This window comes from Copadichromis virginalis, linkage group LG14 (assembly GCF_057382275.1).
Source record: "Copadichromis virginalis isolate Kocher_CV1m ecotype Utaka linkage group LG14, C_Virginalis_male_GT1.1, whole genome shotgun sequence".
NCBI classification, from domain to species: domain Eukaryota; kingdom Metazoa; phylum Chordata; class Actinopteri; order Cichliformes; family Cichlidae; genus Copadichromis; species Copadichromis virginalis.
Genome location: NC_140631.1, coordinates 8,010,942 through 8,035,694, shown reverse-complemented (window position 1 = coordinate 8,035,694; position 24,753 = coordinate 8,010,942). Strand labels below are relative to the sequence as shown.

The following is a 24,753-nucleotide window of genomic DNA, read 5'->3' as shown; positions in this document are numbered from 1 at the left end:
ATGTACATTATAACATACCATAATAGACCCATTTCTGTAATATACTCACATATCTATATTATTGCTAATATATATTGTAATATATCTATATCATGTCTAAAGCACTTCTGGATGGATGCAAACTGCATTTCGTTGCCTTGTACCTGTGACATGTGCAATGACAATAAAGTTGAATTCTATCCTATTCTATTCTAATTCTATTCTATTCTATTCTATTTTATTTACACCTTTAGGATGAAATCAACCTGATAAAAAACAAATGTTTGAAGCAACCTTGTCCTTTACATTCGACAATTCCCAGGCAGTTTCCTCAGTTATTACCAAAGTGTTGTTTCCATTTTCTTATAACACCAACAACCGGATTGGAGAGTTATTTATTACTTATAAAAAAGGCTGAGATACAACACCTCCTATTAAAACACAACATTTTAAAATTCCACCTGGCCAGTGACCCTCCCAGTGATTACAACAGGTGCCTTGAATACCTGAAACAGCACATACCTAAGCTAATCAGCCGAACATAACATGAAAAATAACTTACAGCACTCAACCTAATCATATAGCACTAACAGTAGGCCTGAGGCACAGACTGGAACTGTGCCAGCACTCACAACCCCTGGACACGATGCCAGCCACCATTTACATTACTGCCCTAAACTACACTATAAAAAATATGTAAAAAACAAAAAACAAACAGAAATTAAAAAAACACCTGGAACTCCTGGTAGCTTTCTACAAATGCATTAATTTGATGTAAGCTAATGGGCATTTATGTAAATGAAAGTAAAAGAGAAAAATGTATATGGACTACTCCTTCATTTTAAAAACAGCCAGTTAGGTATCATGGTCTGTGATAGTCTGATATTGTGAATGTTCTTCAAGTTTAACCTTTAATTTAGGATTTTCTGTGAGGACTCCTAGTCTTAGTTATTGTTTCTTTGAAATCTACGTTCTTTTAGCTTAGTGTCTGTGTCAGCATGTGTTTCCTGATTCCTTGAGTTTTGGTACTGTGCTTTAGTATTGAGCAACAAATTTTTTAAATCAGTTCGTAGTATAAGAAACATAGGAAGAATAAAAAAAAATCTGCTTGTTCCAGCCTTGAAGCCCGTGAGTGTCACTGACCAACAGGTGATATCTGAAAATCTTCTGATATCTGTTGGTTTGAAAAAAATATGCAATATAGAATAGAATAGAATAGAATAGCCTTTATTGTCATTGTACAGAGTACAATGAAATTGGAGTGCCACTCCCTTGGTGCAAGATTCAATAATAAATATAAATGTAAAATATAATAAGTACAATAAAACAATCGCAAGTACTCAAACAATAGTAAGTACGATATATACAGGATAGCAGCATTAATATAATGACAGTGACGGTATGGTATAGCTAAGCAGGTTCAATTGTTTTTGTGCTTATTTACTACGGTGATAGCTCTGGGAAAGAAGCTATCCCTGAATTTGTTTGTCCTGGTTTTATGTGACCTGTACCGTCGGCCTGACGGTAATAGTTCAAACAGTTGATTGCTGGGGTGAGAGTGGTCCTTGATGATATGAAGACAATGGTCTGGTCTATGAAGTTGTAATATTTTTTAAAACTATTTTCTGACATCAAATGGTTTATCAACAAAATGTATGCTTACTTTTAGCATTTAAGAAAAAAAAAGACTTGATTGTGATATTTTCTAATCGGCAAAATTATCTGAAAAGAATCTAGTTTACAGGTGGCATTGTTCTGGAATAGTGGCTGGAAATGGCAAAATCAAACTAAAACTGAATTAAAGTGAATTGTTTAATGCCTAAGAGTCTTAAGTTTTTTTGTATTTAGTTGACCTGGTCCAGATGTTCTTTATCATCGGCTGTCAGTACAGAGCTACTTCCTTCACTGTGGAACTTATCTTTATGTGTGCAGTCCCTTTCGTTTATCCCTAAACTGTGCACTGACATACTCCCCTGACCTTGAATACACATGCTGCCTTAATGTTTAACTTGGTCCTGTTGTCATTTGCCATTAGCTTCACATCAGTCCTGTGAGATTTGTGAACTGACCCCTCATCAAATCATTTACTTCAATGAATCAGTTTCTCCTGTCACACGCAGTATATTAATCAGCTGGCTTGGCTGGCTTAATGGCTCAATCAAAGGCAAAGGAAGGGGCGAGAGAATTAGAGCGACTTACTGAGGTCATGATGGAAAAATACTATCCTTAAGTAACCTTCTGCTGTCTGCGTGTATATTTCAACAGCTTTGTAATGTCTTAGATTGCAACCTGAGATGAGTTTTTAAAAAAAGACATTTTGCTTATAAGTGCAGAGCGGTTTTGTCTCATATTCTTTATGAACCATTTTGTGGTGCATGAATGACTAAAAATGTTCATATTCTTTTCAAAGTGTCTAAATTATTGTCATTCACATGTCTTATAATAGATCTGCATGCAGAGAAAAGATCACAGTAAAGGCAGTTTAAAACGGGCCAAATCAAGCCAAAACTATCAACTGACCTGCTAACAGTTGTTTAATTAATAAATAATTTGAAACTTATTTAGCCTGGAAGACTTAAAGTTAGTGTGAAGTGTCCTGACAGCCAGAGATAACTTTTATACTGCTCACGGCTGTTAATATTGTGAACAATATTACTACAGCACTTGACCCCAGAGGCACGCTGCCAAACATCATACCTGCTTAATATGGAGCTGAGATGAAGAAAATTATTTGATGCCCTGGGATGAGAAAATATGAATAAGCCGTATAAACAGTTCTAAGAGGAAGATGTCTTTGCAACTAGAAAATCGAGCTGACAGCATGGAAAAAACAACGTTATCAGCTTTTTCAATGGATGAATGAATGATTAAAGCAGACTACGTTATGATGGTCCCACACTCCACATGGCAGCTATCCAAAGCTTTTGCCTTCAGTGCTTTAAAGACATGAGTCAGAAGGTGTCCAACCAGACCCAATCTGAAATCTGAACATCATCGTCTTTCTCATGCTACTAAAACTGCTTTACAAGCACCACCAGCCATTTTCCATCCTTGGAACATTTTTTCAGCTCATTCATGCACACAATCTCATCTGTGCCATGACTCCAAACTTGTTATTTAAGGTGCTGTGAAGAGACATTTTTTAAACCAACTTTAAACCTATGTTTAGTGCAAAAACTTAACCAGTGAGTTTATGTGAACGTAAAAATGAAATCAATCAATCAATCAATCAATCAATCAATCAATCAATCAAATAAAACTGAGAAAAATGTATGAAAAGAAAAAGGGTCAAGGATTCCAAGAGAAAAGAGACCATTGTGAATGATCCCCCAAACTCTTTTAAACCTCTTAATGCTTAATGACTTTGTGGTGCCCAAACAAGCCCACCCAATGTCTATACAACCCTCCCATTTCTGGGCAGCTGACTACAACAACAACTAGTTAGAAGAAACATTATGCCAAGTAATCTTAGGCTTGAGTGACCTAAAAATCTCTCTTTCATTCTGAGAATGTTTCACTAATGCCGGCTAGGAGCAACTAACAGAGGCAACAGCTTGGGATATTCTCAACAGTTTACCTCAGCATCACTAAGGTAACTCGCTCATCAACTAATACTCACGAGTCCTTTCATAAAGTTTTACAGCCTCCTCCAGAGTAAATACGTGTGGACTCTAGTTATATTGACAGCAGAGCACAGAGAGCCTACACTCACTATAGGTGAATTACTGTCGGAGTTGTTTGTTCTACAATGACCATGCTACCTAAGAATAAGCACTTGAATTTGGAGGGACAAAAAGCAAAATTCACTGCAGTCTATTAACATCTAGAGGCGAGATTTTACACACTAAACCTTTTAAACCACCCTCTAACCTCAGTATGATTAATGTCCAAACATTTGTAGACCAGTACAACAGAATAAAAATTTAAAACATTTTCATTTTTGATTAGTTTCAGTCACTTATCAAATCAAATTTCAAGCTAAAATAGTTTACTGTTGACAAATGTATAAATGGATCTAGCATGTAAGGGTTAACACATTGGGACCCCACCATTTTGCCTTTGGTCCAATCAAGTTGACAGGTCAAAACATCATTGAAGTAATCAGGTCTTTACATCTGGACAAGCATCATGGCTTAAAGCGCGCTGTCATTGTAGGACATAATTTGCACCTAATGTGTAAGTAGTCAAAGCTTTATCTCTTCAGCCTAACTAAAGCTGAAAACTAAGGCACCACTATACAAACTACAACTTAAGCTAAAAATCATATATTTTATCTTATATGTGTTATTTATCAGTTTCTTTATCTGCTGTATCTGAAGTTATCTGAGCACAAAAACTTAAAAGTGATGTCTCAAAAAGCCAGGACCTGCAGATCTCACACGCTGTGGAGCTGTGTAAGATCTCCAGGTCTTGTTGACAGCCTGTTCCTGTGCTCTGTTATTTTGGTCTCTCCTCCCTCTCCTTCTTCTCAGCATCCACTCCTTGACACAAACAAACATGGCTGAGTTGACTGCTGGCAGCAGCGGCAAACAAAGTCCTGTGTTAACACGCAGCCTCGCACGCCACCTCATCACGGGCTGTTAATTCATTGACTGATGGTGGCGTTTAGCGTCGTCCATCCATCCACAAGCCATCCGTCATTGCTCTCTCCATCTGTTCTTACACTCTCTCCATTCTTCTTTTCCCCTCCTGTGTTCTGTCTGGCTTTATGGAGTTTTGGAAATGCAGGGCTGGTTGCAACTTTGCCAACACATCTATACGAATATCCACAATTTTTCTCACCAGCCACCCCCAACCTCCTCCACTTGCCCTGTCATTTTATTCCCATCTTCATTCTCATGCACCCTCCTCTGCTTCTATAGTGAATCCCTTGCTTTCTTCCTCTCATTTCCTCCTCCCCGCTGTTGGAGAGGCATCTCACAGACGTGTGGAAAGCCCCTCTGTCTGGCGTCTGGCTGCACTGCTTTCTTTGTGTACAACAAGCCTTCACCATCCTAATCTTTGGCTCGCACTCCGTAGGGGCCCGTTAACAACACATGCCTGCTTCCATGTAACACCGCTGTGAATAGGGGAGATTACACTCACATTAACACTGCGAGCTAAGACACTGGCTGGCTTTCAGCACTTAGACAACGTAGCGAATTCCTATCCAGCAGCTACAGTATTCATAAACGCTTTGTCTAAAAGACTGCTTACTGTAGGTGAGAGGGTGTTTTTTTTCCCAAGTGTGTCTTCAGAAGGTTGAACACCGCTTTGTTGGCATTTTACTTTGTTCTTTGCTGTGTTGAGATACTAAATGCAGTAAAGATATTTAGCTACTTTCTCTGTTTTCAGTCCTGTTTGTTCATCTCTTTCAAAGCTGTTCCAAACATGAACTTTGGGCAATGACAAGAGAATGAGGTTCTGGCATTTTCCAAGGCTGCCCTTTCTCACATGTGGTACACAACAGAAGATCTGTGTCTGTGTCAGGGGGGATTCTCAATTCTAGAAATACTCATTTAGGTTTTGGCAAGAATGGAGCACACAGGTGGGAGGACTCATGGCTTAAAGTCACCGGCTTGGAATTCAGCGAACGATTATCTGTGTTCCTACACAGGTGCGATCAGAAATCACAAAGACTTTGCATTACGGAGCAAACGTTGTTTAATGTTAGATCTATTTGGACATTTATGCTGTCCACAGTCAGCAGAAGACCAACCGACTTTGACAGGGGGGCATTTAACTCAAGTCACTTTGCTGTTACAAAAAAGTAAAGAAAAAAGCTATGCATATTTATAACCATACACACAAAGTACAGTCACAGAGAAATATAGCCAAGTGTGAAAAAACATCTGTGTAAGATTATAAAGACAAACAGGACATTGGCTCTGGGTGCAGACGTGGATCGATGAACTCACCACACACACTATGACAGTTGACTGTGAGACTGTGGGCTTCATTCACTAACAGTGTGAGCGCACACATCTGAGCTGAAATTATGCAAATGGTTGTTTCACACAAAATCTGTAATTTATTAATGTTTTTGTGCCTGAGTTTGTTCTTACTTTAGGAACAGCTTCCTTCTGACAAATGAGGCCTGGCTGCCTTAGGAATTTAAGCACAAGTCTTTAAAATGAATACTACTACTTCTACAACAAATAATACAAAATAAAAATGATTATTGTTTTTATTATTGCCTTTAGATTAATTATGTACAGTTTTCCAAAACACTTTAAGTCACAAAATTCTCATAATTACATTAAGAAAACAAAATACTAAGATTTGTAATATAAACATGTTAAATAATTTTTATTGCACTCTAAATGTTCTTATCTTTAAATAAAAATGACTTCAATATGATTTCTTGACACTGTCCAATGGATCCTGGGGAATCTGATTTTTTCTTTCTTTCAATTGCAGTAAATTTCTGGACGAGCTGTCTCGGACTGACAGATCAGCTTCTCCTCGTCCTCCACCTGTTTTCTTCTTTTTCTTGTGTCCTAGTATTTTCCATTTCAACTTTTTTTCTTTTTACTTGGGCTATCGTGAGTGTCTCAGGGGAAATGATATTCAGCACTCCTGTTATTTCAGCCTGAGCATCCCTTTTTAAAAATGTATTTATTTTATATATATATTTTTTTAAAGCTGTCATCACTCCACTCCACTTTGGGAAGCTGGCTTCTTCCTTGGACCTCGGATACTATTATTATTCAGTTTTCTCCAGTCACACTTAGACTTTCTTGACTTACAGTGCAGGCCTCTCTTTTACAACATTGTCACATCTTTCTCCGCTTCACCTTCAGGTAAACACGTATAGAGAAATGGGGATGCAGCAGTATGTAGATAGCATGTAGCATGCATACTGTATGAACATTGCGATTAATAAATTCAACTCATTTTTTGCACTGGGTAATACCGATTCCATGCAAATATTAGTAAATAAGAACCAATATCCTCAACACATTTCCATGTGTTTTGCAACTTTTGAGTAGTATCTTGCTTTAAAACTAGCTCCAAAAATTGATAAATGGCCCCTTTAAATTCAAAGAGACACAAGGGGTACGTCCCATTACTTCCAATGGTAATTTTCATGCTTTCTTAAGGTATTTATACATTTATACAATTGCTCACATCTGAGCAATAGAGGGAATAAGAAGTCTGTCAACAGCTGGCAGAGCACTCTGTGCTCCAATTGGTGAAGCACAGAAGGTTAATCTCCATCCCCCTAAACCTCATTCTTGTCCACTGGCAGATTTTTATCACTTTTTCCAGTTTGTTCACTTTTTTTTTCTTTTTTCTTGTTTTTTGCATGATCCCATAATTGGATCTAAAAGAGACCATAAGAGCAATGGGAACCACAGTTCTATATGATTAGCCTTAGTCTAACTGTGGACGTTATTACTGACATGAATATGCAAAATCAACATTACATAGTGACAAAGTCTGCGGTCCACTAAACATGAACCTTTAACAAAAAATACTGATGATCAGTTTGAAATTGAAATGACTGACAGCATTAAGTGTTAAAGCATGACTAATGTGAACTAGTGGTTACGATAATCATCACAACAGGTTAGGACCTCCGATGTTAACAAAATAGCAGTTTTAGCTACGCTGCCTTTAAGTCGTCATAGATGGTGAGAAGTAATCTTACTACTGACCCAATGTTTTAGAGAACAACAAACAGACTTTCTTAATCATTTCAGTTACTTTTTTTGTGTGTGTTTTGTTTTGGTCTTTTTTGTTGTCCTCTGATTGCCAAGACATTAAATTAAAAAAACACCTATTTAATATAAGGTTAGGGGACTTCACTGGATTATGTTTTTCCTAATTTAAGGTTTTGTAGAATCCGTCTTTATTTAGATGCAGTAGACATATGAGGAAAGAGAGCAGAGGAAGGTGACTCAGCTGTGTCCAGCTGGCCTATTTTAGTCCATGTGGTATTCAAATATAATCACCTTTACCTCTTCCACATGAGATTTCTCATGTGGAGATTTCTCTCTTTTTAACCTAAATTTAATCAACACTTTTTGTCAGTCTGCCCCAGGGCAGCTGTGGCTACAACTGTAGCTTGCCTTCACCAGTGTATGAATGTGAGAGTAAATGAATAGTGGAATTGTAAAGCGCTTTGAGGGGTCCCGAAAAAGCACTATATAAATGCAATCCATTATTATTATTATTTATTTATTTATTTTTTAATCTATTTTGCAGCAATGGTGTGTAAAGATTTTCAAAAGCAAACGATGCTGTCCTCTCTTCTGACCCTTGTCCTGTTGCAACACATGCATTTTCCCAGTGTGAGATTAATAAAGCCTGTGTCTGTTTCCTGAGAGGGTCAGAAAATACTTCTATACATTATTCTATACAGCATGCAGTTGTTATCTACAGAAACGTGCTTGTCTTTGGACTGTGGGTGGAAACCTACACCTTACAGAAAAAGGCCCATCGAGCGATAGGCAGTATAAACCACAGTACATGATTACTGGTGAAGCTTGTACTCTGATTTAGATGATCTGATGATGCATGAATCTAATCACAGGTTGAAGATAGCAAACTAATGGACTTGCCCCAAGATTAAGTATTGATGAGCAAAAAATTAATAAATACATAAATAAATAAAAGCAAAAGTGCTCAGACTCAAGAGACCAAATGAAAGGAGAAGAAAAGTATTCTGGAGTCTTCTCATAACCCTTTTCATGCCGACAACCCAAAAATGTCAAGCACCCTCCTCATGCAATCTTAATCCTCCCTGGCACTTCTCATAATGGCTATAATGTTTATGTTGTTCGGCAGCAGAAAGCCTCACTAACTTTGTTACGGCAGGACCATCCATTACAGGGCAGAGCTTGCTGTGATTATTTATGCACACTTAAGCCCGAGTGCGTTGCTGCGTAATTCACTGTAAGCAGGCTTCATTGGAATTGCAAATCAATGCCCTGGTACGCTTTACCTCAATTCCCTTTGGAACCATCCCTCCATCACTGAAACCACACCTCTCCCTCCTTTTTTTCCCCTCCCTCCAGCGATGCATCCCCCTTTTCTGTCTCTATCTGGTCCCAGCCTGTATTGGGTAGTTTGTCTTCCAGCTCCCGTCTCGCCAGCAAAGTCGGCCAGCACTTGTTCCCGGGCAATTGGCCAAGGCCAGTCTGAACAGTTTGCTGAGGGTAGACGGGAGGAAAAGCGATAGAGGGATGGGAAAGAAGCGACCAGAGTACAAGCTGCACCCCGGCCCTCTCGACTTCCAATTTAGAAGTTGATTTTGGTCTTTCTGTTTAGTTTTTGCAACAGGTAGCGCGGAGGTAGCTTCCTATCTGGTGATGCTTGTTAAGAGTCACTGCGAGCGACAGATGGGGGTGGTGTCCTATGATAAGTGGTGAGAGGCGGGCGTGGGAGGTTACTTTAAGTGCTCTACTGGCATGTGGTCTCGTGGTTATGAATTGATGCAACATGGTTTACAGTTAAAATGTCTGGGCCGCAGTCCCTCTTTCCGCTCTCTTTGATCATCCCTCTTTATTGAAAAGACATCTTGCTTTCAAGGTTACCATTTCAATAAGTGCGCAGACTGTAGCTGAAAGAGCAAAATGCCAGAATTAAGAAGAAAGGGGAGCAGAAGACGAGGATGATCTAAAGGCACGATGAAGGGAAGATGCAAAATGAGAGAAAGAAATAAAGAATAGAATGGAGGAAGACTTGGGGTGTTTCAAACAAGAGGAGTAGGAGGAGATGCAAAGGGGAACAACCCTGGGAAAACTGTCTCTCCTCCACCACTCCATCACTTTTTCAACTCTGCCACTTTCCCCCCTTCATCACCTCTAACAGAGTGTATCCTTCAGGCTTCTTTGCAACGATCTCCTCACCACCCGCTGTATTAGAGGAACCTTTTACTGCTGCCTCGGCTGAATCAGTCACACTCGCTTCCCTCGCTCTTGCACATAGTTTCTTCCCTCTCTCTCACACGCACAAACAGTCAGAAATTCTCCTCAGTCTTCCTCTCTTCTCTCAAACACTTTGTTCGTCACCATTTTCTCTCCACACCACATTCTCTCCAATCTTTACCTCATCATTCTCTCCCCTTCCGCTTCATTCTGTAATGCCACCCTTTGGTTCACCTTCCAACGTGCAATATCTTTCTATCCTAAGAACAAGCTGCTATCTCTCCGCTTATCCTTCCTTTAGCCCTATTTACTCTTTCAATCCATCCTGCCCTGAAGACACATTCCTGGTGATCCACCTCTACTCCTTTGCTTCCACTCTGTCTCTCCTACCTTCACATCTTTCTCCCTTCCCTTCCTCCCTTTCGATTTTTCCCCCTGCAATTTCCTGTCATTTCCACACATTCGTTCTCTCTCCTCATCTAGCTTAAGTCCACCATATCCCTGACACTTTTTTACCCTCGTATTTGGTGCCATTTTTACCTCCACCGTCTTGTCTCCCCCCGCCTTCTTGCTGCTATTCACTTTTTTTTCCTATCAAGGAGTCAGGCCTCCAGTCCCGGAGCCAAATGAGATTTGGAGGCCGAGGCCCGTATACTCTTCGCCTTCTTCAGATTGGAGTCAGTTACTGTAGGCTGCATGCAGGTATAAACCATTTATGCTTCCAAGCACTTCTTACTTTGCTGCACACTCAGAGGAGAGAGGGAAGGTATGCTTGTTTTCGTTCTCTTTTCCTGCCAATTGTTTCTGCTCAAGTCTTTCTCCTCTGCATCTCACACATGAAAACTAGCTGCACGGAGCATTTGTGAAAAATAGCTTAAACTTCAATACTTGAAGCCAAATTCTGCACTTGTGGTACAGATTTCAGGACACACACTCTCCAGATGTTTGAAATAAAAAGCTTTTTACTTAAGTTTTAAATAAGTTGGCCAAAATTGTGAAAAAATACATATATATTTGTTTTGCCGTGCTAACTAGTGGTGTGCAATACTGCAAATTTTGGTATTGATCCTATACCAGTATTACTGATATCAATGCTTATACCGATACTTTTTACTTTATAGGCAGCTTATGTAGGGGAGAGCAGTGTGTCAGGATTTCTGAGATGAACACATTTCAATGACCACAAAATTGCTGTGACTTTTACTTTCTACAACAATCAGTTAACACAGCAAAAGACACCTTTATGTATATTTAAACTGGGTTTTTTTGGACACATGGAATCTAAATGTACCTGCCATTGCTAAAGGACACCGGGCAATCTTATGTTGTTTAAGATTTGCTATAGGGTAAAAATAAAATAGATATGACAACATACATACAATACAACAATTATTATTATCAATATGTGTTAAAAGAATGCAAATGTGATGCAACATTTTGTGTGTTTCTCTCATGTGTCTTGTTAAAAAATACACCCTTACGTCACTTAACCGTCATCAAATTTGTTTGGGTCACCACTAAATGGGGAATGAAGAATTTAAACAAGCACCATAGCCCTATGATGCTGCATATGTTTGCTTCACTACAATGCCCGCTATCAATTGAACTTGGATTACAGAGCTTGCCCAACAGGGGGCGCTTGTAATATAACTCATAATGAAAAAAGCTGAAAGGGGAAATGTATTATTTACACCTACACAGCCCACATTTTGCTTAATTTTCATGAATATATGTCAGCTACAGAGATGGGCAGTAACGCGTTACTTGTAACGCGTTACAAGTAACGCCCTGATTACTTTTTTTCAGGTAACGAGTAAAGTAAGGGATTACTATTGCAAAAACGGTAATTAGATTACTGTTACTTTCCCGTAGAACTCTGCGTTACTGCGTTACTAAAACCGTGATTTTTTTGCGAGAATGTCTCATGACAGTCACGTAAGCGAGTGCGACATTCTTGACAACAGCTGTGTGCAGATCAACAATGGATCATATAACGAGTGCGGGAGAGAGTATGAGCGTGCAGCGTTTAAAGCGTGGAAGTACTGACCTTACTTTGAGTTTGATTCCATAAAAAGTGACAAAAACATTAGTGTCCGTTGTGCGTGGGAAGAAAACTTGTTTTTACAGCGAAAAAAAACCCCTAAACTTCCGAGCAAGCACTGAGTGCGCTACCACGTAATGGGAAACTCACAGAGAAACTCACGGACTCTTTAACTGACCACTGCAGCACACCTGCACCGGGGTAAACCTCCGCCTACCCAACTCCTGCTTTACAGGTGAAAATAGAGCAACAGGACCGCTAGTCTTTGATGTTATTTATTTTCTGCTCTGTTTTATATGCATCTATTTGAAAGAGTGCGTGTAAACACAAAATATATATATATATATTTTGTGTGCTGGAATGTGCAGAAAATAAGTTTAAATGATAAACAAATTTCTTCCAGTCAGAGAATGTTGCATATAATTAAATTTTTGCTTGATGCATAAAGTTAAAAGGTTAAAACTAATAAAACAAGTTTTAAAAAGAGACTTTTCCATTTGATTACATTTTGTATGATGGATTATGCAGAAAATGTAGAATTGGGCTGAAAGATAAAGGCATCTTTATCACCTATTCAGGTTGTAAATCGTGTTTTTAAAAAGTAACTAAGTAACTAAGTAATTAATTACTCTTGAAAGTAAGTAATCAGTAAAGTAACGGGATTACTTTTTTGGGGAAGTAATCGGTAATTAGTTACTGATTACTTTTTCTTTTTTATGTCCCATTTTGATCTTTGTGGATCATCATGGCCTTGCCATATTGGTCCATTTGATTGACCTTTATTATAATTATGTATTTATTTTATTTTTGGTTGCTACAAACGGGACAGACATGACTGGGGGATAGGACAGGGAGAAAGAATGAAAGAAAGAGAGGGAGAGAAAGAAAACCAAAGGGGAGAAGAGACGGTGAGAAGGGGGGGAAGAAAGAAAACAAAAAGAAAGAAAACAAAAACAAAAAAACAAACAAAACACCTGGATCACCTGTATGGAGAAAAAAAAACAGAAGAGAAAGCAAACAACAAAGAGCAACATAATAAAAAAAGAAAACAGCACCATCACAATAAACTAGCTAGCAGTAGATAACAGTAGATACTAAATAATAAACGATATTGTGCAGCACGCAAGATAGACAGCGCACAATGTGCTTTGAGGCAGCAGCCAAGAAAGGTGTAGTCCGCGTCTGTGAACACCCGTGTGTACACCTGTGTGCATACCTGTGTGGATCAGCATGCTTGTATTCCAAAGGTTTCTCCATGTAACGATCTGCTAGGGAGTGTGGGGAGCCACAGCCCCGTCCACCAGGGTATGAAGCAGGTATGGAGGAGATCCAGGCCCCAGATATCCAGAGGCCCCAGAGTACAAGGACCCGAGGAGGACCACCAAAGGGGGGGGGGGGTACCGTGCCACCCTCCTGGGAAGAGCTGAGTAGAGCCCCAAAGGAGAGGTCACCCCGCAGCTACGGAGCAGAGACCAGAGGGGGTTGCAGTGGCGTGCCCACGGGCTCTGCCGGCAGCCAGCTGTGCCAGAGAGGACCGAGCTTCAGGCCCAGAGGCCTGAGGGCATCCCACCCCCCGGAAGGAGCCCAGCTGGGCCACAGGCGCCCGGCCCCACCAATCGGCCACCAGGAGTGAGTACATACATGAGCGCCCAGCCCCAGACGACAAAGACCACCAACACACCAACGTCTGAGGGCATCAGCCACCGGCAGGGAGTGTGGTGAGGGGAGATAGGCCTCCGTACTTTAGAGGGCCTGAGATGTACCCAGAGAGGTTGAGTCTAAGACCCAACCTGACATATAGACACAGACGAACAGGCACACGCAGACACAAACGTGCATTCCCACCCCATATGCACAACCAAATACTCGGCACTCACCCAACGTGTAGACAGACACAAATAGACACTGCACAGACAGTCGCACTCCCCAAACATACTCTATATCCCAGGTCCAGGTACCCCCGCCCCCAGAGGGGCAAGCCGCACCTAGACCCAGGAGATGTAACCCTTCTCTCTGGGGTGGAGGCAAGCGGACCACCTCCTTGTCTGCAGTAGCAGGGAGGCCCCACATCCCAGACCCCAATCTGACGGCCAGCACCTCCTCCCAGCCCCCCAGCCCTGACGGCTAACAGAACCGGGGTGAGTGAAGAAACTCAAACCTCCCTATGCCTGCTAGTGATGGGTCGTTCGCGAACGAAATGGCTCTTAGAGCCGGCTCTTTGACGTGAACGACGTGAGCCGGCTCCTTATCGCGAGCCGTCACGTGGGTTTTTTTTTTTTTTCTTTCTCTCAGCCTCTCTCTCTCGCACTTTTTTCCCGCTTCACTCTGCACGCGAGCCTTGTGCTTTACGCTGGGCAGAGGGGGGAGGGGCGGTAGTTACACTCAGTAGCACAGGAACAGAGCCAGAGAAAGAGAAAGAGAGGCAGGGACAACAACATTAGAAAGGTATAGTAATCATCCACAACTATTTTCGGTTGCAGATGATAAAGGATTGAGAAAGTTTATTCATGCAGGTCCATATGACAGAGAATATGCATGTTCTTTTAGTTTTCATATTATAATTTATATTAATTGTGTTGTGGTTTGCAGTGTTTTGTGTTCTTTTCACTTTAAATTTGTGAAAGGAAAAAGCTGAAAATTTAAATAGTTAAAACTTGAAATGTGAATAGTTGATTTTTGTATTATATGATTTATTTATTACATTTTATGTGGAGTGAATAAATAAAAGTATATTTACGGTGGCCCCTAGAGACAAAGCACATACAAACTTCAAATCACGTACGAACTCTGAAGCATGTACAAACTCCAAAACACGTAAAAACACGTACAAACTCCAAAACACGTAAAAACTCCAAAACACGTACAAACTCCGAAGCACGTAAAAACTCAGAAGCATATAAAAACTCAGAAGCACATAAAAACTCAAAACACGTTTAGGGGCCACTGCATATATTTATATATAAACATATATAAACAAAACCACTTGTTTTTACGTTAGTAATTCCTTTTGTGCATAATTTTATATTATTGTTAATAATAAATTAATTAAAGCAACAAAACAACCTGAAGAGCCGGTTCGGAGCCGAAAGAGCCGGCTCTTTTTAGTGAGCCGAACCAAAAGAGCCGGATCTCTAAAAAGAGCCGGAAATCCCATCACTAATGCCCGCTCATATGTAGTGTTGCTGTGTGCTGTTCTAAAGTGCATTTAAAACTCAGGAGAGCATGTTAAAACTCAGGAGAGCATGGCTGATTGCTGAGACTGATTACTTTTTTCAAGTAACTTGACCAACACTTTTCCGCTACAGCAAATCCAGCATGTCCAAATTAACACTGTCGGATTTGATTTCAACACTATTAAAGTGTCTATATGGGTCCACACCAGAGAGTGTTAATTTAACTCTTTTTGGAGAGTTGGTACGTTAACTCTGATTTAGTGTTAAACACCAAATCTGTCTGGAGTTGATAATTTAACACTTGGTGTTAAGAGTTTATATATTAACTCTCAAAGAGTATTTTAGTTTAACTACGTAAGAGTTTTCTTCTAATTAATTCTAAAAAGCGGGAATTTTACTGTTCTGAACTTCTAGAAATTTCTTTTGGAAATAAACATTTACTAAAAAGATGCAATGGTTTTTGAAAAACATTTATTCTGAACTGTGCACCACAATTTCAAAACATTTTCTGAAAGATGTAACAGTGTACATGTTCTCACTTTCATTAGAATTTTGTTTATCAAAAGGTCTGACATAGGTGAGCTGGCAAATGCAAATAACAGCATTCTCATCACTTATTTCTTCAATACAATATGCATGTCCTTCATTCATCACTTTGTGGAACTTCAACGCACTTCTGCTCTCTCCCATATTCCATCTTCACAAGCATATCCTATGTGGAGATTGAATAAAATTTAGTTGACACTAATTAATGGCAGAAATAATCCAGTAATCAATTGCAGCACAGTAAAAAAAAAAAAGAAATCCTTTTTGAGCCATTACTTGTGTAAAGTATTTTCCCAAAAGACACAGGCAACAGGTAATACTGAACTAAATGTAAAACCTCAACCTTTTTCATTTTTACCTAAACCGTGTGCACAAAACTCTGGAGGGATCTATGCTAACGTAGAACCCAGTCAGGACGCCTGCTACTGCTGTTTGCTCGTTTTTTTATGGGAGATCGTTTTCAGACTTCAAGTAGCACCATTATACCAACATTTCACATTCTAGGCATTGTTTTAGGTGTATTTGACCAAAAATTTGACTGAAAATTCACATGCAAGCTTTTTTTCAAGGCTGTGGTATTTGCCTGCAAACAATACCTTTCAGCTAGCTAAAACAGAATATTATGCTATCACCGAGCAACATGGCTAATGCCTTTCACACAGCTTTGTCTCAACTCCAAAGAGCCACAGAAGTAAAAGCTAATAATAATAATTGAAACAATCTTTGAAAAAATGACTTACCAAGCATGGCAAACAACTCAAATATGTAGAGCAAAATGTTCTGAAACGGCTTCACTTCAGCTTCGATTGGAGCCTATGGTGATGGGGGCGGAGTTTGTGAATTTACTCTATTGGTGTCATAGCCCCTGTAGGAGTTCAGAGTTAAGAGGTCAAGAGTTAATGTTTCCATTGTAACACCTCCAGATTTGACATAGAAACACTCATTTTTAACACTCGATTTTAACTACTATCATTTTACACCTCAGAGTTACATTAAAAGAATGTGACTCTGCTTAGAGTAAAATTAACTCTACTTTTGCAAGAAGACTACTAACACCAAAACATTTAACACTTTTGAATTTGCTGTGTACATGTCAGAATTTAAATGAAGCAACATTTATGTCTTGTTTTTTAAGGTAATCTGATACTACCAGTGAAATTAATTTTCAGCTAATGCGTGCTGATTGGTCAGGTTAACAACAGGACAAAACTCCCTGACAGCACCTGTTTAAAAACTTGAGCAGCAGGGTGTGGTGATTGGTGGTGACTGCTCTACTGCTTGCTTCATATGTGAAATCAAAATATCTGAGATGACCTTGGCTTAAGATTTAAAGTGTGTCATCTACTAAACAGAAGGTCCAGTAGTTTGATTCCTGACTCCTCTAGTCTATGTGCCACATTACCCTTGGGCAATATGACACTAAATCCTAAGCCCTTGTATCAAAAGCACAACCAATCAAGCTTTTCAGAAGAATTATGCTATCAAAATTTACATTTTGGGGCTATGCCGCATAGGGGTCTGTTCCTTCTGGAAGATCTTATCCGCGTCCCCTATTTAGTCAAGAGTATTTAGAGGTTTTTTGACATTACCAAACCTGAGAAAAAGAAGTTATTTTTACTTCTTAGACAATTAGATATTAAACAGAAGTATAGAGCTAACCTTGATACAGTCCAAGACAATGAAGATGCACCTCAACTAATTTTGTTATGACTTTAGCTTCCAAACAGAAAATTAAGCTGATGACATCATAATAACCAGTAATAAACAGCTGCTGGTTTAACAGTCATGGGGCAATGCTAAAGCTTTTAAAATTTCTTTCTCTGCTAAATATATATTATTGTCAGACATATGTTGGGTGTTCAAATTTAATGCTGGTTCCAACAAGACCAGGGGTCTTCTCCTCTGTCATGATTGCTAGCAGAGTACAAGTTTCCACCTTTCTGAAAAGACTCTGTATTTTACATGCACTTACTCACACAGCCACGAGATGTGTGGGTCAACAGTGGCCAGTTTGCCCACACCGACAAGTAAAGTTAAAGCTAAAGCCAATGTTGTTTTAACAGCATCAAAGGCATGCCAGTTGATCTAGTGTTTGGTCATGCAGACCTTTCTTTCTGTGACCTCTCTTTTATTTTCCACAGAGCTGTGTTAAAGCTAGGACGAGTATAGAGTCAAGTCAGACAGCAAACACATCTTTTTTTTCTTTTTACCATGCCTGTGCCTCTGAATAAGACAACTTGAAGTACTATCAGAACAACAAAGAGTACATACTCTACTAATTTCTCTCTGAGTCAGAGGTACTGATTCAATTCTGCTTTTTTATTCTCCTGACTGTTTGTATGTTTACAGTAACTGTGTGTGTACCTGTAGGTGGTTATATTTTATTTGTATGAGCTGTTTTCTGAAGGTTCCATGACCAGTCCTAACATCAGTATTCCCAGCACCACTTGAATTGTGCCTCTATACTGAGCGTACTCCACAATGTAAGCAAAACAGTAGTAAGCTCCCTCCAGCAGGCTCCTGCCCTGAGTCATTTGAGAACTAACTGTGCATGACAGGTCATGGTGGAGAGGGTGTTCAGTGTGGGAAAGTGGAGCATGTATCCATATTGGCTTATTTAGGTCAGAAAGAATTGTGGGACAAGAAAGGCTTTTCTGCACTGCTGGTTACAGTGCTAAGGGAAAAAAAGACAGCAATGCTTACTGTGTGGATCTGTACAAGTAACAGCAAGTGGGGAATCAATAGCTATTTTTGGTGATATTTTGATAGACGGACATCCAAGCATTCATGTAAAGAAATGGGCAGGGACGTCTAACCCTCTCCCTTTTTCCATCATGGTAGTATTACTGTAAAACAGTAGGACTGAAAGCAGTTCATGAGCTGAAACAATTGCTTTTCTAAACCTTTACTGTATGTGCTATTGATATGGATTGGATGTGTCCATTTGTGATTTTTGAATTTATGAAGTTGTGAAGCTTAGTTAAAATGCATGGTTAAGATTGCAGCTATCATTAACAGTAATGACAGTATGTACTGACCACACCCAGACTACAGTCTCTGAAGAGAGGTCTAGCCCAAACTGTTTTTTAGTTGATGTATTTACAGTGGTGATTCCCTTTTTTTCAATTTTAAAGATCCAACAGCTTCATGCTATTCCACAGTTTTGTAAAAAACTGTAAGTTGTGTTTTGGTGTAGGGTATTACTGCTGTGGAAAAGATTTGAAAATGTTTGTCTGTTGTTAGCAGAATGCTTTATGTTATAGTCACACCAGGGATAAATATGATTGTGGCTCAAACAAAATTACCGTGACTGTGTGCAATCAATATGAAGTCTTCTTGTTTGCAACTAAGACTGGAAGCAGCTCTGCGACCGCTCACAGCCAGTTGCCATCTTCAAAGTTACTTGGTGCATCAAGACTGAAAAAAGAGAGCAGAGTCATTCTGCTCTAAGTCTGCTTTCACTTTACAATTGCGGTGAGTTTGCAATTAGATGCAACCATTATTTCTGATAATATGGCAATTAATTGTGATAAATTCACTGATATGTTGCCCTCTGTTGCAAATTGGTTAGCATCTATATGCAAAGACATTCACAAACAGAAATTCACGTTAACTACTTGCGTTACAACCTCATAGATTTAAAACAGTTGCTGTAAGACAGAGATTTAACTGCAGAATGGCACAGAAGCTCAGTGGCCTTACTTTCAGAGTGGAATAACCAGAATAGTTGACAGCCAGCTGAGACGAGTCTCTTGTCAGAAAGAGAAGCATCTGAGATGAGTTGCACTCATCTCTTCTGACTGACTCAGATTGATGGCAACCTGTTGGCAAGCTGTCTGTGTTTATAAATTCCAAATTATTTGAATTTGCAATCAGTCTGACTCAGACTGCAATTGTTTGGAGATAGGTTGCCTGATGTTGAGGGCGCAATCTTTGGGCAACAAGATGCCAACCACAAGTACTTGAAATCTGTTGGCAGAGATGAAAAAAAGCAATGCAATCACTGGGCAACCGCTGATTTTTCAAGATACTCAGAACAATCTATTTTATTGTGAGCTCTTGACCACCAGCGGAAATAATGTATAATTAACTGCAAAATGGTTTGCATAATGAAATCTGGCACTTTGCTTTGGCAGTTCCCCATAGTGGCCAAATCCCAATTTAATGAACAGATTTGGAAACAAGCAGCATTTTTACTTGCGTGCAGCTTGCTGACAGAAGATTTTTCTAGGTATTTGTTTGGCTATCGCTGTGTAAATCTGGTAGAAGGAAGATTTGATAGCAACCAATTTTTTCGTGCTCTAAGGCCCTGTGGACCTCAATCAGCCATGAACATAAATGAACCTCTGAGATGATGACGTAACAATGTAAATATAGCACCAGCTCTAAGGTGACTTTTTCACAGAGAGTTGCCTACATAATGCGATTAGCTGATTAGCTGTGACTTGTTGCAAGTAGATGTGTTTTTCCTTTTTCTTTCCATGTTCGTCTCCCTGTTCATATATTTATATCTGTTTTCTTAAAATTAGCAGAAAGTTTGGTGATTCATGACAAATATATATATATATACATATATATATATATATATATATACATATATATATATATTTTACATTACAGTGTCTGTCTCTCTCCACCTCCTGTGACTTGGCCTCACACTGTCTCTATTTCCCACTTCTCTGTTCCTCAGCAGGAGGCTGATGCACTGAGCCAGAAGCAGCAGGATGCCAACTTCGCCTATTGCCAGTATAACTGTTGGCACAGCGGGTCGGCCCTATGCCACCTCATGCCAGGAGAGAAGATTAGAGCCACTTCACCTCACCCTGCTGGTACACCAGCTTTACTTCACCTCAGTTCCCTGCCTGCCGGTGAAGAGGTGCCAATCCAGCTGTGCCTAGCCCCCTTAAACACTTGCGTGAGTGTGTGTGTTTGTCTGTGTGTGTTAACAGATGAGTGGATTAGTGGATAAAGAGGTCACAAAGACGAGGAATAAGACAGTCCATTCTTAAGCTGTAAAGATGTGAAAGTTCCTAATGTTTACCTTTAATGTGAAAGTTAATGAGATTTGATTTATGACATACTTATACAATAATTAAATTCCTGAATGGCATCTATGGGTAGTCATTTATCATGCATATATGCATGTTTTATTAACCCAAGCCAGGTTTCTCTGCACAGTGAGTATTTACTGACTGAATTTTTCAGACGAAATATGCGTGGATCACCCATGTATGGATTTAGTAAATTGAACCCCTTCACCCTGGAAGCCCCTGTACTAGAACACATTGTGTCTATACAGGCAGTGTTGTGCAAGTTGACACATCGCTAAAGCTGGCTCCCAGTGTAAATCCAGTTTCATCCCCTTGCAGTTGTACCTGTGTGATGTAATGTGGATTTCCTCCAGCGGATCAGAACTGCAATCCTTCAACTTGATTTTCACTCTTAGAAAGTAGATGAAGTTGCAGGGATGCAAATTGGGCAATCGGGCAAGAAGGGTAGGTTCTTACAGTGTTGGTGTGAACAAACAACTCTGGGCACACAAGGACATGCTGGCATTAGCCAAACTTCAGATTGTTTCTACTTAGATGCTTTGGGATATTAGAGTAGAAGTCTAGGCTGACAGTTTCACCCTAGTGGATAAATGTACGGTGCACAACCCTGTGAATATGATCCTCCAAGTGATCTCAGGAAAAGGACCAATGTACAATAGGAGAGGACACTATGGGCTAAGTATTTTAAATATAATTTAGCAAAAGACTATCACTGAATGAATTTACAACTAATGTGGCTGCATTGTCTGGCAAAGGACTGATGGGAACATGTTTTCTTAAATATACTGAAGACTGATTAGTTGATGAGAGACAGATGTGTCGCCAGAGTTCCAGCTGAGACGGGTAATTGAGCTTCATCTGACAGAGACTTCACGAGACTGCAAGGACAAGAAGGCTCAGCCAGCTTTTAAGAATGGAACCAGTACACAAGAACACTCTCTGGCTCTCTCCCTCTATGTCTCTCTCTCCCTCTATGTCTCTCTCTCCCTCTATGTCTCTCTTTCTCTCTCTCTCTCTCTGTCTTACCAAAAATGTTCTCTGTGTTACTTTTCAGCATTTTGTCTGTGATTTTTACAACTTTTGTTAATTTATCAAACAAATGACACTTCTGTCAGAATCAGAATCTTATTCATGAACCTTCTTGAAATATTAATGTGGACTGTCTTTAGCAGTGGTAGCTGTGCTGTATGAAACATGTGTGGCATCATAACTGCTAATGTTCTGTAGCTAAACACAGTACTCCCTCGGTTAACTGAAAACAATGTCTTGAGTGGCACAGTACTGTGTACTGGTTCCAGTTTTAATAGCTGGCTGAGCCTCTAGGCATTTAAAAGGTTGCATAGCACTTCTATGATTGTGCTTCATGTCTGTCACGGGTCTGGGTCCGTTGGACCCAGTATGTGCAGTTTCATGTTTTTGTTATTCCATGTTTGAGGTTATTATGTTTTGGTTTTGGTTTGCATCAGGGATTGTTTTCTTGTTCTCTTGTTGTGTTTATGATGATGGTTATGATGTTTATTATTTGAGGTTCATGTTTAAGGATTTGTTCTCGGTTGTATCTCACGTTTAGTTTAGTTCAGGTTCCATGTGTCATTCTGTCTGTCTCTCAGTGTCAGGTCTGCATCTTGGTGTGGTGTTCTCATTTCCTGTTCTATTGTGAAGGTCTGGGTCTCATGTAAGTGTGTTCGGTTTTACCTTTGTCTCGTCTTGTTGATTATTCCCAGCTGTGTCCACCACCTGTGTGTAATTCCCCTGTGATTCTCTGTGTATTTAAGTCATGTCTTCCGTCATTGTAGTTGCTGGTCCGTCTGTGTATTCCACCCTGCCTCATCTGCGTTTCTACCATGTCTCACCCGTGTGTTCTCCCTGCTGTCCGCCGTTAGTCTCTTCTGGTCGTTCTCGTTAAGGTTTGTGCTCTGTAGTTTAGTTGATCCCAGTATAGTTTAGTTCTAGCTCCATTTGCCGTTTGTATTTACTTTCATGTTCAATAAACCACCTTTACACCTTCACGACTGCCTGCATTTGGATCCTCCTTCATTTCCTCCACACGGCTCACCTCACTCGCCGTGACAATGTCTGTTTCATTTTCAATCATGTTTTTTGTTTTATCAAAATATTTAGGGGAACGACATTTTCTGGAACTGATGCTGTTAAGGTTTTAACTGGAACTGGCAGACTCAATAATCCAGAACACAGGGTTCTAGGATTTGGTAAGATTTTCTAAAGAGGGTTAGAGGCCTTCTGCGGCGGGAGCAGTAAGGAGTATTGGTAAGGAAGCAGGTAGATTTCCGCAGCGAGAACAAGGACACAAGGAGCATCACAGGTGAACAGCAGGAATCACAAGAATAACATGGAGCATGAGTAAACCTGGATGTGCTGTTGCTTCAACCACTGTGGCAATCTTGTGGAGGCTGGGTGGATGAGCCACTCCTTAAATACTGCCCCACAGGAACAAAAGAGAAAGCCAATAGTAAGCTTATAACAACCTGATCGTTGGTAGCAAGAAGCGAGGCAGTGATGTGATGTAGATTTGCTTGTTTCTTGTATGACTTTCTGTAGCAACAAATGGTGGTGTTTATACAGAAAACAATGCTGTTTCTGATATAAGTGGGCAGACAAATCCAAATACTTACAGCATCGATACTAACCCTGGTATTGGTATCGGATCAATAATAGCACAGTCAGATCTGTTGTAAAGACTCCTCTTTCAGCACACTCACTCACTTCACCAGATTCGCCTTGTTTTCTTTCCCTCACCTTTGATTGGGTGTGGTGCTTGCCCTTAATTGCACTCACCTGTCACACGTTATATAAGGACTGCACTCACCTACAGCTCACTCTTTCTTCACTCCCACATGGGGTGGCAGCTGAGGTGATTTTTGGTTTTGGTGTCCTGAGTTCATCTATTATTTTAAGTTAATAAAATACTTAAATCACACTTTATTTCGTTTCAGAGTTGCCGGTCCATGTGTGTCCTTTAATACTGATTATTCAAATGAAACGAGAAACCTGCAAGTGATTGATGATTGTTCATTCTCATTCTGACCGGACGAGCCCATGATGGTAACAAGCTCCAACTTCCTCTGAACCTCCTCCTTAACAGAGCAATAGTTTTGTCCTCTAAGCTCAGTATGTAGTCACTGGATTGTTTTCTTGTTGTTGCTGTTTGTTTGTTTTTTTGTTTGTTTTATTTTTGGGAAATAAAATATATACCTGCACTATGAAAATATCTGAATCTGGTTGTGTTGACTGTCACGTATATTTTATTTATAGCTGCTTTGGAGACAGGCATATGAATATATATTCCAGATCTAAAAAAACAAAAGCAAAAAAACCTGTGGAAAGTAAAACTCAGTCGTCATTAAAATTAGTTCAGAATCTGCAATTTGATGATGATGATTTATTGATCATCAATGACACACTGCTCTCCCCTACATAATCTGCCTTTATAGATTACAGTATCAGAATTAATACCGGCAGCACTGGTCATATAGTTACTCTGTATCAGATCGATACCATCAAAACCAAATTTACATTATTGCACACCACTAATTTCTGATGACATAACACTAAACTACATTGTAGAACTCAGGGAAACACCGAAGGAAATAAAAGTCATTTATGTGACTGCTTTGCATATAGTTTTTAATATATTAAAGGGAGCGTGCCCCCTGGTAAGTATTCGGCCATCTGTCTTTCTGATTGGTGCTGGCCCAGTTTCACAGCTCAACAATGAGATAAGACACAGTCCCCACAGTGCTTCTTGAGGGGAAAAAATGGTTAAATGTTCAATTACTTGAAGAAAGCTAGAAAACAAACAGGAAATTGAGCTCTTGCTGCCTTCCCAGCCATCAGCAGTTTGCTTAATCACACGTGGAAACCTAGCTGACCCGTATGACTATTAACAATGGTCAACACCATTTGTTTATTAGTGTGAATGCTTGAAAAGCATTCACAGTATTGTTATTCGAATCTTTATTATTATTATTATTATTATTATATATTCCGTACGTTTTTTGGCATCTCACTCCTTCAAAACCGCTCAACTTAGAAAAACCATTCAAACACCGTTAGATTCCTATTCTTTTGGACATGAATGCTTCTACTTT

At 39.7% G+C, this 24,753-nt stretch overlaps 2 long non-coding RNA genes across 3 annotated transcripts; one reads left to right on the top strand and one right to left on the bottom strand.

The window, feature by feature from the left end:
- The first annotated feature begins 14,277 nt into the window (after positions 1 to 14,277).
- LOC146693353 (uncharacterized) lies at positions 14,278 to 23,857 on the top strand. Of its 2 annotated transcripts, none has more exons than XR_014923854.1 (3): positions 14,278 to 14,319; positions 20,287 to 20,508; positions 23,599 to 23,857. It is a non-coding gene; the product is annotated as an uncharacterized LOC146693353 (long non-coding RNA). The 2 variants fall into 2 exon arrangements; XR_014923853.1 differs by having other exon boundaries at positions 20,284 to 20,508.
- LOC146693354 (uncharacterized) lies at positions 15,502 to 16,404 on the bottom strand. Its single transcript, XR_014923852.1, has 2 exons — positions 16,334 to 16,404; positions 15,502 to 15,759 (listed from the first exon to the last, which is right to left on the bottom strand). It is a non-coding gene; the product is annotated as an uncharacterized LOC146693354 (long non-coding RNA).
- Positions 23,858 to 24,753: the final 896 nt, after the last annotated feature.